This window comes from Delphinapterus leucas, chromosome 2, assembly GCF_059928025.1.
Source record: "Delphinapterus leucas isolate spDelLeu-1000000601 "Yukka" chromosome 2, BTC_Dleu_Yukka2, whole genome shotgun sequence".
In the NCBI taxonomy this organism is placed as follows: Eukaryota; Metazoa; Chordata; class Mammalia; order Artiodactyla; family Monodontidae; genus Delphinapterus; species Delphinapterus leucas.
This window is the reverse complement of record NC_143130.1, coordinates 120,324,305-120,339,559: the sequence shown is the minus strand read 5'-3', so window position 1 is coordinate 120,339,559 and position 15,255 is coordinate 120,324,305. Positions and strand designations below refer to the sequence as shown.

The 15,255-nt window shown below is 32.0% G+C and overlaps 1 protein-coding gene across 9 annotated transcripts in view; it reads right to left on the bottom strand.

Annotated features, from left to right (window-relative positions):
- Positions 1 to 15,255, bottom strand: part of MIPOL1 (mirror-image polydactyly 1) — a 328,422-nt gene that overhangs the window by 255,225 nt on the left and 57,942 nt on the right. The gene's annotated exons all lie outside the window — the stretch shown is intronic.

The following is a 15,255-nucleotide window of genomic DNA, read 5'->3' as shown; positions in this document are numbered from 1 at the left end:
AAATAATATCTATTTCAAAGGAAGAGTATATATCTGATGTTGTAGTGAAATTCTGGGGAGAAAATGACACACAAGCAAGTACACAAAACAAACTCTTTTAACCAGTAAATCAGATCAACAGGCACAAATACTGATTGTAACTAGGACTTTTATTATTTCCAACAGAAATAATTCTTCAACTTTTAAAAGCAGGTGAATCTCATGAATCTCACCTACTTGTTGATGATGCCTTCTTTAACTTGACAAATTTAAAATCCCTTTGAGGCAGAAGAAGAGTAGTTTTAGAGTAAAAACAAATGGGAAACATAAATAAGGTACTCATTCTTTAAGAAGAAATTCTTTGCTTACATATATGCTGAAATTAGGTAGAGCCAGTCATAAACTCCAAGTCCTGGACATTATCTTATTGGTGGCTGAATGCTAGATCAGAAACCATTCATTTTTGGTCAATTACTCTCTATTTCCCCGTGTTTGTGGGAATAAACTGGGAGAAAGTGCTATCATAATTACATACTGTGATGTATCTATGAAATTTCATTATATTTTGTTTTAAACTTTAACAAATATAGGTATCTGAAGATTATTTGTTGGTTCTTGACATTTCAAAACACTTAATTTGGGCTTCCCTGGTGGTGCAGTGGTTGAGAGTCCGCCTGCCGATGCAGGGGACACGGGTTCGTGCCCCGGTCCGGGAAGATCCCACATGCCGTGGAGCGGCTGGGCCCGTGAGCCATGGCCGCTGAGCCTGCGCGTCCCGTGCTCCGCAACGGGAGAGGCCACAACAGTGAGAGGACCGCGTACCGCAAAAAACAAAACAAAACAAAACAAACACTTAATTTGCTTTAGATGTTCATCATGCTACTTTTCTAGAATAGGCTGGTATTAGTACCCCCCAAATCTGAATGAGGTATTATAAAATTTTATAAATGGACACTAAGGAATACCACTATCATTAACAGGCCACGCGTTTTTAACACTAACATATAACTTTACAGGCAATTCAAAGAAAGAAAATTATAAATAGTTACGGAAAACAGTATCAAAATAACAAAAGTTGTCTCCAGGGGCATATCAGAAGATAACTATTAGGCTCTATGCTATTCTCCAGTTTATGAGGTACAAAGATTCTCCAAAAGGTAAAAGGATAAGCCAAGGAGCATTGCCAGCTAGAAAAAGCCCCCAGTTCCCCATGACAACACCTTATCAATTGCTTCAGAATCTTAAGTCTTGACTCTGTGACCTGTTTTTGAGACCAAACTTACCATTATCTGCAACTTGTCCCATGTTTTCAACTCTGTATTTCTGGGTCTAGTGCAGCATCTCTCTTCTTTCAGTTTTTTATTTCTAACCTGTGAGTGCTTACTTTACCCCATCCCTGATAACTATATTGCTATTTGGTTACTAGATTTACAGCTCTCTTTCTCACTTCAGCTTACCTAATGTCAAATTTCATGATCCCTGAACTCTTGGTAAATCACTGCCTTTTAACCTGTGACTGTAGTATATTCTCCAAACTGAGAGCAGACATGGAACCTTCTCAATAAGAGGGCTCTTTACTGATCCCTCCTGTATCCTACTAATTATAACCCCCTGAAGTATTATCAAAATAAACTCATCAAGTTCTAACACACTTCTGGATTTTAAGTTTAAATGTTTAATATTTTTGAAGAATTCATACTGTATGATTTGGCTCCATTTCTGGATGTTTCTATCCTTGCTCTGTAGCAAAAGCTTTTAGATTCCTAACTGAAACTGTTCACCAGATATTTGGAACCTGCTCTACAACTATCCATACTCTTCCACTGAGAATTTAATTTTACTTTAGAGTAAACAAAGCTGATTTATAAAATTTTCCTTCCGGTCTGTTTTTTGGACGCTCTACTGGAAGACTATGAGAAGATTTCACAAAGGCATTTGTTCCAAAACAGGACAAGCAGAAATATGCAAAGTAATGAACTGTCAAAGAGTTTGAGCTTGGTGAAGTAAAGAGAACGTTGACAGACTATAAGAATAAGAGAACAGGAAGAATGAGCACAGAAGAGAAGAAACAGCTTTAGGAAAAACACAAAGACATTTGTTGTTCTGGAAGGACAAGATGCTATAGTTGAGGAGTGAAAACTTGTAAAATGAGTAACACTGTAAAGACAAATTCCAAGATGTGGTAGACCTGGGAATGTGTTGATTAAATAGATTGATGATGAAGGTACTTGGAGTGGAGGAAATCAAGGTATCAGGGTACAGGGAGTGCCATCTTTCAAGAAACTGAAGTCATTCAGAAAAATGGCAAGAAATGGAGAGGAGAAATGAAAGACAAATGCAAAAGACTTCACTGACTGCATAAACATGCTAAAGAAGACAGAGCCAGATGAGAAAGCTGACTGATGTTAGTTAACAGTCATTTCTTTCTACCTTTTTACTTTGCAATAATTCCAGTCTTATAAAAAAGTTGTAAAAATAGTACAAAGAATTACTATACACCTTTCATCCAGATTCCTCAATGTTAACATTTTACCACGCTTGCTTTATTATTTATTCTATGTCTGTCTACCTACACATACATAATTTTTTCTGAAACATTTGAGTAAGTTGCTGGCATGAAACACTTCGACTTTTCAAGTCAAATTTTAAGATACTGCTGTATCACACTTCATTTTACCAAATTTTCTTTATCTTATTCACAGCTCAACTTAAATTCAATTTCTGAGTTAGTACCTCCTCCAACTAAGAGAATACAATAGTATTTAGTTACTCTAACTCAGTCTTCAATTATTTTTCCTAAACTCCAGTCGCAGAAGAAGGACTTTTATCAAGTGATAATAGGATGATGCCACTAAAAGCTTTAGTTGAGAGTTGTATTACCCCATCACTTGAAAGAAAATTACATTAGAAATATACCAATAAAATGCAACAAAAAGTGAAGTTATAGGTCTGTTTCATACACTGTTCGAATAGAAAGATAAATGTTTTAAAGAACAATTCACTTCTGATTCAAATTCATCTCTAAGCAGATGAAAGTTTAAACTAAAACTATTCTATTGATTGTTCTCTATCTCTCTCATATGGTTTGAAATGGAAACTCTATAACTTTCTTTAGTAATTTGCTTCAGTGTTGAATCAATGTCATTGTTAATTGTTCCATCATTATGACTAACAGAATTAATACTATTTAAATTCATTTCTCTATAGGAACTTATAGAATAAGTTATTAATCTCTTCTTCATAATTCAATGAAATCTAACTTTCTTTTCTCAAATAACAGTAAATTTTTTATGACAACTATCAATCCCTTTATTTATTTGCTCTTCTGCAGGCACACTGCATTATTTGGACATAAGAATTTTAACCACTTCAAACCAAACATATTCCCCAATTTTTGCTATCATTATTTAATGCTATCACTGCCATGTAAACCTATCCTGTGACCATTTGAAAATGATGTTATGGAAGATTATTACTCACTATTCCTCAAATGCCACCTACTGCTACGTTAGAGACAGTTTATTCATCTGGGCAAAGTGGGTAAATTTAGTAAAGACTTTTTAGAATCCTAATACTTAATACATGTGCCTAGGTCAGCTGTATTATATGCTTTGAAGACCCTGTATCTCCCTAGTGACTTTCATACTGTTTCCAATGGATCATTTTCATAATCTAACAAATTCTCCCTTTACTCCTGGAGGTATTACTATTGTCAACTATCCCAATGTTAGCGTTGCTACTAAATTCTCAGTTCCTTAGTCTAGAAAATTAACAGCATTGTACTATTTCCTAACCTAGTAAAGAAAGCTTTAGGATCCCTTTTGAGTTCAATTCTCCAATTATACATTAATGTCAGTTAAACTGATTGAATTGAATTAATTGAATATACTCAGTTAAATTGATGCTACCCAAGAAATCATAACTCATGGCCAAAAATAACTGTTACTTCACAACTACTATATAGAAGTGAGGAGGTGGCTAGAATCAAATAGGGATTCTTAGAGGCTGGGGAATTTTGTTCTGTCTGGCTTTGTAAATAGTTTGTGACAACTGGTATCTGTGTAAATGGATTTGATGGTCCCCTGTGGGGTCAATACTGTTTACAGAGCTGTTTCTTCAGAGTGGTTGAGCTAGAATTGTCTCTAGGGATCCTACAGGGGTTACTCAGAATAGCAACATCTCAGGTACCTGAGAGCTCAGTGGCAGAAAGAGAAAGAGGAATGGAGGTGCTATAGGCAGGTACATTTGAATAAATGGATCTCTCTCCTTCAGATGCAGGTGCTACTCAGGGGCACTTGTATCTAAAATGAACCATAAAGGAAGCAATTTGTTAATGTGCTCTCTGACACTTGCTAACATAATTGGTCACCACTTCTTTACACTCTATCTTTTCTTTTTTTGGAAAGGTTATTACTTATATCGTAGCATCTGATTTTATAAATATAAAAAGAACAAAAACCTCATATTTATTGCTTCTTTTGTATATTGTCTATCACTACATTATGTAAAAACATCAAAATGATATGACACTTTTTGCTATTAAATAAGTGTAAATTTGATTTCATGATGGAAGTACTATAGTAGTCCCACATTTTAAACAAATGTCTTTTTTTCAATGGTTAAGAATTTTTCTAAACAAACATTAGTTTCAACACAGCATCAGCTAGTGGCTCCTAACCAATTCCTTAACTGAGTTACAAATAGATTATCTATCTGTATGTGTGTATAAATATTCTTTATTTCCTTTACTAAATATTTCCGACTATTTGCTTCCTTTATGTGTGTGGGGCGGTTAGTTTTCCACACAGATGCATATATGGGCTTTTCTCTCCCCAAACATAAAAGAAGGACATCAGAAACTTCTGCCATATCATAGTGGTTCCACTTAATATGAGCACAAGAGCAAAGTTTAGACCTTCCAAGTAGAATACTGGTGTATTTAGAGTTTCCAAGCAGAACCACAGTGCATGGGCTCTGAAGACTGACTGCAGAGTTTGAATTGTGGCTCTACCACACAGCTGTATGACCTTTACCAAATTACTAAACCTCTCATCAATTTCCCTTTCAGTAAAAAGCACATAATAAAAGCACCTACCTCAAAAGGTTATTATGAGCATAAAATTATTTAAATTATATAATCTCTTGGAAAAGTGTCAGTACAGAATACCACTCAATAAATGTTAGCTATTATTATTAGCAAGAATCTACTTAGCTAAAAGTAAGATTTTCTTATTAAAATGTAATAAGAATAAAATATAGTAAGAAAAAATTTTCTTATTAAAAGAACAGAAGACATGAACATGGAAAATAAATAAAATGCTACTTTGTTCAATGAAAAACATACAAAAAAGAGAAAATGCTTAAGGTTAAAACTTGTAGTTAATACATAATGGTTTAATAAAGTTTGTATAAGGTTATAAAACTAATAAGTTACAAAAGTAACAGAACTTCAAAATTCAGAAATCCTGACATTAGAGAAAGATCCTGAAAGAAAATTCAACCTCATAGAAAGAAAACTAAGAGTATATTTCTGTAAATTCAATCCCATGGCAGGAAAATAAGAAATTTAAATAACATGTTTCTGTAACATAATTTGAACACTACCATATTGGCACATGATATTAGATATGATCAGGATCATAGCTAGTAGATCACAGGTACTTATCCTACAGAGATTCTAATTTAGGAGTCACAAGAAATCAGGTAACTTTTGGATCCTTGGCTTAAAATATGCAAACTTGTTACCTGGATACTGTATACTCTCTCAGGGGGTTTTCAATTTATTTTTCGGCTTGACCAGCCATAAGAAGAAGAAGAAAAAAAGTACTATAACTTTCATTTTCATTGTTCTGTATTCTCATTGCTCACATTTCAAGCATCCAAAACTACATGTAGCCGTTGGCTGTTACGTTGAAAAGCAAAGATAGAGTTTTATGTGATTCTGATAAGGTGTGTTATATATATTGAGGGGAAGTCAAAAACATGTGATGGGGGAGAGCCTGGATATAGCTATAAGATTTTGAAATAAGGCTTGATAAAGGTTTGTTAACTTGGAAAATCATGAAACCTGTGAATGTCAATAATTTATTCATTTGGACATGAATTCAAAATAAACTATATCCTTTACATTCCCATACATGGTTGTATCCCTAAATAAACATGTCAGAAAGAACTGGTGAGGTTATTTCATCTGTGATTAAGACAATTCAAAGGCTTAGTGTACCATGTTACAAACTATCCACTGACTAGTCATAGAAATCACTTTACTGGAATTTTGTTATTTGTTTTATTATTAAAAAAAACTAAAGTGGTAGTACTACACCAAATTTTTATAAGTTTTTGTTTCAAGTCTGAAATAGTCATGAACATATCAATATTCATTCAACACACTTCTGTGCAAGAACTGTTCTACTGTAATGTTTCAGCTTCTAAATTTTAACGTCTTTCATCAAATGAAGGCCATGAACACAGTATAATTGCCTAAACCTTACACTGCCTTACACTGCCTAACTTATGAACATACTGCATAAATTAAAGCTTTGTAAAAATTATATCACCCTATTTAAACCATTGCAAATATCATTTAAGCTAAAATGATTGTGAAAACTATCCTAAAATTAGATTAACTAGCACAACGGTACTCTTTATTCTCTTTTTTCCCCAGTGATATGAACTATTTGGCTACTTACTATATATTTCTAACCTTTTCAATTTTCCTGTTATAAGAATAATTTATATAAAGTAATTAAAAATATGAATCAACTAGGTAAGTCTTAAATTTCTACCACTGCAAGTAAAACGGGTTTCATAATTATATATTTTTTGATTACTAAGTATAAACACATACTAATTATCTATGAATTCAACAATTCCATAAACCATTTATGGAAGGTAACTTTTCCAATAACAATTGTAAAGAGAGAAAAAAAACCTATTTCTTTATATGTGCCTTTCATTTTACTTAACATTTTTAGATTTGGAAAACAAAACAGAAGAATCACTAGTCAGATACCAAGTGGAAATCACTGAAACACAATGTTAGTTCTAATGGATGGATGATTGTATTTGGTCTTTTGAAACTTTGAAGTATAGGTAAGTCTTGATCACACAAATTAATAAATCCTAAAGCTGGAGTTAACAATAACCATTACACCCAAATTCTGCGGCTTAGCCCAGCCAATTTTTCAAAAGGTCAGGTTGTGAACTGGAGAAGATCAGGGAGGTCCACCGCATAGCTTTGTTGCCAGGCATCTCTCGTCTGGATTGTTGCAGGCATTTATTAGTATTCGTCAGCAGACTCAACAGAGCAAACAAGAAATTCAAGCACGAATAATAAAATGAAATGCTGCTATATAACCCTTTGTCATTCAGCAAATATGGGACTTTTTAGCTACATTGTTCCTAAACCTGGGTTACTACTTTAATTTTTCTCCCCAGTGCTGACTGAATGAGTATGCATGTGTGTTAAATGCAGAGCTCCCCTAACAACTGCAGGACTGCCATTTAATCTGTTGGTAGATGGACCATTTCCTGTGGGAACCCTAGCTATGATTTCCAGATCCACCAAATAAATCTCAGATTAAGATTCCAAATGAAACCTGCCTTTGGCAGATAAAAAATGTCAAGATGGATATAAACAGTAAAATTATAAATTATCTAGGTGTTGCATGACAAACCAATGTTCAATTTTTTTTGTTGACATGTGCCTAGATATCAAAACTATATGAGACATTCATCAAATGTCACACTTTCATAATATTGGAGGCATCATTAAAACTGTTTGACTAAGGACCTCAAAGTGTTTAAGCAGTAGCTCAAAAGTATATTTGTGCAAAGTAGAAGAATAAATTTACATATCAGCAGCAGCTCATAAGGGATGGGTAAATATTCTGTTTATCTCTCATTGTAATTCAGGTTACTTTAAATACAAGGTTTTAGGAAATCATTATACTCTATATGGCATCATTACATAACTTTCTATGCAAATGATGTATGTTTTATTCAAATTCACCATTTGTTTTGGGGGGAGGGAACAAAAGGAAAAGGAAGGGACTCTCATTTTATTAATCAGCTGTGACTACTATACTAGTGTGCCTTGTTAGTTGCACCATAGCATCATCAGCTCCTTGTTAGTAGCATTTTTTAACTTTTAAAAACAGCATTGAAAACCTGAGACAAAAAAAACCTAAGTAAAAAAAGAGAAAAAATTATAATGTTTTTGTTTCAAGTGACTCTGGGGAGAGGCAGAGATTTTTAAAAAAGAAAAAGGTAATGAAAGACCAATATAGAACCTATTAGAGACCAATGGCCTATTAAAAATGCAGAGGAAGCCTCTGATGTTAGTCTCTACTGCATTCTCAGGAGATCAAGGACTTCCTTTTTAATGAAAATTTTTGTTTTGTCTTTGCTCTTCTTACCTGGACTAATGCAGCACTATCCTGGTGTTAAAATATACGGGTTGATTATAAAATATAGGCAATGAAGGTTTCTGAAAGGAAAAAATCAGATTTGCTGAACTGAAATCATTTTTTTTTTAACTTTGAACTCTTAAAAGCAATTGAATAAAAGGTTTCAGTGACTCCAAATTCTGCAACATTTGGTTTCTTGATGAAGATTCAGAAATCATCTAATCTACTTAAAATGGGAATTTTTTCAAATTGTAAGTTCTCTACACTTATTTTAATCTGTGGAAAGGATACAGAATATTATACATTCCATATTCCAAATGTTAGAATTTATATACAACCCTGAATCCTTCAGGACGATGTATTTGTCCTGCTTTTCCTATCATGTTTCCTCCAATGTGTGTTGCTGGTTCAAGGAAACTAAGGCTAAATAAACCCTACCCATCCTAATCTGTTAGGGATCAACATTAACCTGAAAATTCTGAACAGAAGGGGTAAAACTTTAAAAAACAGGATATTAATTAAGGAAGGAAATAAGGTATTTTGTGTTTAACTTTGTTTATATTTCTATATTAAAAATGCTCAAAATCAAAGAATGTTACTATGTTTTACAGTACATCAAATTAACTTAAGTACAGCCAGTGAAACTATTAAAAAGGACATGATTTTTAATTTAAAAAATATTTAATTAGCAAAAGCTAACATATTCAGTAACTATACAAGTATAATTTTATCATTGTGAACTGATCACTTATAACTTTTCATCCACTAGCATCCTGATTTTAAAGTACCAAAAAGTTTCAATATGTGAAGACAAAAATCACTCAAAAAATAAAGTCCAAATAGAATTTTCTAAAATAATTACTTTTACCTTATCAGCACAATTATTCCATTTGACAAAAATTATCACTTTTACCCAAAAGCTATAGATTAGAATATTTTTAATTCAATCATTCATTCAGACTATGAAATAATCTATGTAACCAATTTCAAAATTTTATAGCCTGATTTGTTCTAAATTTGTTTTTCATTCCCCAAGAGAAAACAGAAAAGGCAAAACACAAAGAAAATTTGTATCCGAAACTTCCTCTCAAAAGATAATAATGTCTTACACGATAGGGTGTTTTGATTAAAACACACTTACATACATGTACTAAACCCCAAATTTTTAACTACCAGATTTATTTATAACCAAAAATAGTGAGTAAATGTAGTCACATTAGTCCTATTCTACAAACAGCCAGTCAGCCTGAATCAACTGTGTTAATGGTCATAAATTCAGTCTATACACCACTGTAAATTGATTCAGATCTACAAAATCAACAAAATGCCAATGCACACTCAGGACTTTACAGTAATCACGCTAAAGGTGACAAATGCAGCCACTATGGAGACCATAATAATCATCTTAAATATGATACACTGAAATTCAAATTTCTAGAAAATTTAAGATTCAATAATATTATTTTGAGATTTGTGTTGTAACTATGTGTTCCAGGAAGTGCTCTGGCATGAAAGGGCCATAACCAGAAATGGATGAGGACTTTTATCAAAGAGCTCAGAAACTTAAGAATGGAGAACTTAAAGCAAAAAACTTTTGAAAAATTCAAGCAACTTTTCTATTTCAAAAAAATATATTTATATTTTCATGGCCACAAACAAATTTAAAAGAGCTTATTAAAAGTAGACTTGAGTTTCCTTAAACCAAAGAAGTAGTCACAAGTTGTATAAAGAGAGGATCATAGCATAGAAATGGAGAAGTAGTCCTATTAAAAACAGAAATTTACCATTTTTCATGCTTATTCTTCTTAGTAATTGTCATTTTTATAAAATGAAGGACCAAAGGTGTAGTAAGAATTGCATGTAAGAGTGTAGCCTGAACTGACCTACCTAAAATACTCTAAATTTAGTAAAAACAAACAAAAAAAGAAATAAAGAAAGACTCCTATTACCTCCCAAACTTGTCCCTTATTAAGAATATATGGGCAGGTTCATCGACTGTAGCAAAGGTACCACTCCAGTGAAGGATGCTGACAGTGGGGGAAGCTGTGCTTGTGTGGGGTTAGGAAGTAGGGGTATAATGGGAACTCTGTACTTCATGTTCAATTTTGCTGTGAGCCTAAAACTTAGCTCTACAAAATAAAGTATTTTTAAAAAAACTGTCAAAAAATAAAAGTAAAAAATATTTATGGCATAAGTTCATAGATGTGAATTACTCATATCAGAAATGATGAGTCTCAAAACACCGTTTTTAAAAAACTTCATAACCAGCTAGAAAACTAAGTTGCCCTTATAAAAATTTTTTGGTTTTCCATTACATTTTCTTAATGAGGCCAAGAGTCAGGGCAGAATCATTCACATCAAGCTTAAAAAAACAGACACCCAGAATCTCATTTATTTTGTAAACTTATTTTAAAAAAGAGAAATTAATTTTTTCTAAAACAGTATAACCTCCATCATGCTTTTAAGGATAGCCTTAGCATTTCCTCTGGAAATGAATCAATCCTTGTTGGCTCACTTCCAGTAGTCCTAAAACTACTCTCTCAAATATTCTGGATGGTCATGTGTAAGAAACTACCAGTACTCTATTAAGTTAGGTCCTATGGAGATAAATAGTAAATTTAAGCAGACCTCGATATGCTCTTTTTTTAACCCTTCTATGGCAAAATGAAAATTAAAAATGTATTCTTAAATTCACACTTGCCAAAAGGAAAAGGCACATTGTGTGATATCACTAGTCTAAAGATTTTTATTGCAATTGGGATTTCAATACAGACAAAATTAGATTTTACACTAAATGAATATTAATTGATTTTACATTCTATTCTACAAAACATAAATATAGTAAATACAAACTATACTACTTAAATCAAGTTTCTGATATTGAGAACATTATATCTGAAGAGAATAAGCTTCCTATAAAACTAATAATAACTGTTTCAAATACTAGTAATTATGTTTCTTAATAATTTTGAAACTTTTTTGTAGACCTACCTTTCACAGCTGGATGGAAGAACAACGACAACAACCACCACTTATCTAGGCCGTGTAAAATACTTCAACAATCTATTTTTTTTATAAACATCTATAAAAACCATTATCACCACCACACTATTGAAAATAATTACTCTGGTATGTGAAACCCATATTAAATAAAATCGTTTCCTGTTTCAGGTATTGTAGTAGGGCTTTTACATACACAATCTCTAATCTTCAAAATGTTCCTAAAGGAAGCATCTCCCTATTCCACACACAAGAAAACCACGGCTTAAAAATAATTACAAAACTTCCACCCAGGTCCAGGTAGTTAGTAAATAGAAGATTGAAAACTTAAAACCCAGGTCTGTCTAGTTCCAAAACTATATTCTTTCTACTATAACATTTCACTGAAATTATTAAATGCATTAGTTCTCCAGTGCAATTTTCCCTTAAATTTAAACAAATAAAAATAAAATTAACAAACAAAAACAAATTGTGTTACTCATTCAGAGAAAATATACCATTACTTACTAGAAAGCCAATTATTAAATATAATTCAAATCTTATAATTCAATACAGAATGACTAATTATGTAGATATTTTCAAAATCTTGAATTTCAAGGAGGGTCTAATCATAATGTCTAGGGAATCATTTTTTTTCTACCAGATATCTTGCTGATAGAAATGGATGTCCATTCTATGCAAGTTGCCATTTCCTTTCTGTCTGCTTTAAAATAAAATAGCTTATGAAGATGATATGAGATTCCATTATTTTTGTCATAATGACCAAAGACATTTAAAAGCATCCTACTTGTTTTCCCATGGTGTTTCTATGTATGTCTACTCTTACAAAATGCTTGCAAATCATGCAATAGTTTTAGATGTAATTCAAATATAGAACAATATATGGGTAAAAAGAACACAAACTTTTTGAAAAGAGAGAAAGATAAATGAACCAATAATAAAAGGGGTTGATGGTGGCACACAGGTTCCAAATGCCAAGCAAAAATAAATAGTATTCTGACTCAAGAAGAAACTAACAAATCACTTGTAAGTTACCTTTTGCTACCTTTTAGTTCTAGTTATTTATTTTGTTTGATAGAAAAAACATAAAAATCATGGAAACAAAATCATATCATCTTTAGAAATAAAGAAGACAGTTGCTTTTTACTTAAATCAGCAAGATAAGATTTTTAAAAATATTTGCTAGCCTCCAATAAACTGCAACATGTAAGAAATCTATTGACATAAGCAGTTCTAGAAGGTTTTTCATCTCAAGTTTCAAATGAGTATGATGATTTAGAATCATGCTCACTTTTTAAGCTTAAAAGAAAATAGTTTAAAAACATGATTCATATCTAAATTGAGATAATACATAAGTGAAAATAACTACTGTGTATAAAACACATTAAATATAATTTCCTAAAATAATAAACCTAACAATAATATTAAAGAAACTCATAAAATTGAAAGGTTTTTGTCTAAAGCTTCTTCAAGCTGTATGATTCCTACCATTTCTTACCCTCAATTGGTAAGAAATATTTAAAACATAGCAAATGTTTAATTTGGGTAGGCACAGTAACCTTCTTTAACCTTTCTTAGGGAACACTGACCCCTAAAGGTTCTAGATTTAAATAAGTTTCACAATATTCTAAATTTAACTGGCATCCAGACCTCATTTTTACCTATATTATTGTAGGTATGTATACTTATGGCAGACATGTTTATTCATAAATAATACTTAAACTATTTCCAATGGACTGTTGTGTACTATAAAACAATTAAACCATGTTTCTGCTAATTTAATAAAAATCACCCAAATTTAAGAGCTATCCAGAAATTTATCATACTATTCCAAATAATTATTCATAAGAGATTTCTGACCCCCATGAGTTTTTTCTTACATAGTTAAGTAAATAAGTAAATGCTAAAAAAAGCTAAACAATCATATAATAACTGACTCTTTCTGAGGGTTAACTTTGCATATGTCCTTTGTGCCACTTCATTTTTTTTCTTAAAAAGCAGGGGAAAAAAAAGAATGCTGAAAAACAGAAAGCTTTCATCAAAGGACAAAACATCATTTACTTCTTAAGAAGCCAGAAGATGTTACCAATGCTTGCTTGACAACACATGTTCATTCACTCACCTATTGCTTCCATCAACCTAAAATTTCATTCATTCAGGATTTTTTTTAACTACCTAAAGAAACCTAGACAGTTTGTAGATGTCTTCACTCATCCTACCTACCAACCTCAGCTTTACATTTTCTAACTGAGAATAATGACAAAAACTGAGAAAAATGTAATCGTTTTACCTGTTAACATTATTTACCTCATACTCTTTGACATCAAATATTTCAGCAATGTTTCTAAAATAAAGCTAGGAAAAGAATAACCACTTCAGCACTCCTTATAATGAAACTTCTAAGATGATGCAAAGTGTAATAAAAGTTTTTAATTAGCTCCATTTCCTTAAAAAAATAAGATAACTTTAAATAAAAATAACTATTTACAAGAACAGCCTATGAATATTTGTAAGATAGAGCTTTGAAGTAATCTGTGCTTTATGAAAAATCCCATATCAAAGAAATAACCATGTGAGATTTTACTGTTTAAACGTATCAGTTATCACAAAACTAAAAGATACTACATTTACCTGTTTAACTTTATTCGTTAATAATGTTTCATTAATAGGCCCTTTATATAAAGGAATGTCTTATTCCTATTTCCAATGTTCAAAAAAATGTCTGTAAAAATGCAAATTTTCTTAATGATGTTTCAGTCACGTCTGTGCCTCCTGCAAACTATTTATGCATCTGTCTTTAGCCCTAAAACCTTCCTTTCCAAAAGTGTCCTAGAGCTTCAGCAGCTCCGTTCCTTAACATCTTTCCTGGTTATTTTACATTTATGAGAAGTATTTCCTCTATAGCCCCTATTCTTTAGATATATTAAAAATAATTCCTTTGGCTCCTTAAAGATCCTTTTGTCTATAATGTGAACGACATGGCTTTCATAGCAATGTGGCCTCTGAATAGGGAACATAAGCTACAGGGGCATCATTATTTACTTCCTCTTTTCTTATTTTGTACATATATTGAGTAAGAACCGCTCTGAGTTCTTCAAAAGAAGAGTGTTTGCTTGCTTATTTGCATAAATGAGTAAAAACAACTAAAACAAATCAGTTTTCGGCTTCACACCAATACATCCTTATCACAAACTTGAATATAAAGAGAGTAGACTAAAATTAAGTGCCACAAAATCCATTCACTAAAGCTATTAACTTTGCATTAAAAACCTTTAACTACGTTACTCAGGTATTACTTGCTATTCCTTTATACACAATGCAATCAGTTACCTGGATTCTAAACTCATAACAAGTAGCCTAGAATCACAAATAAGAGGAGAAATGCTGCTAATGGTAGGCATAAACGACAAGAAAATTTATAACAGCGTAGAAATCAAAAACAAATGCAGAAATCAAAAAAGGTATACTCAGTATAGCATCTTTCTATTCCTCAAAAGAATGTGTAGCTATTAACTGATTTAGTTTAATGATGATACAACAGTTCCCCAAAATGGCCTTTAATCTTCTGAAAAAGGTAACAGTGTGGTTGATAAATGGTAAAGAAAGAGCCCTGTTGAAGGAGGGGGAATCAAAAGAGAGAGATGTATGCAATGTTTTGGTAATAATTCTATTTTTTTTTAATTTAGAGGAAATAAAAACGATGAACATAAAGGCCAAAGTCTTCAATTATATGTAATACTATATTCAGAATGATTTGTTTTCCAACTATTTCAGATTTGCAACTGTATCCAGATTTAGTGTAAAAGACTTCAATTAAAAACCTAACATTTTTTAAACCTCTGTCTTTATGGCCCTCTCTCTACCTTGC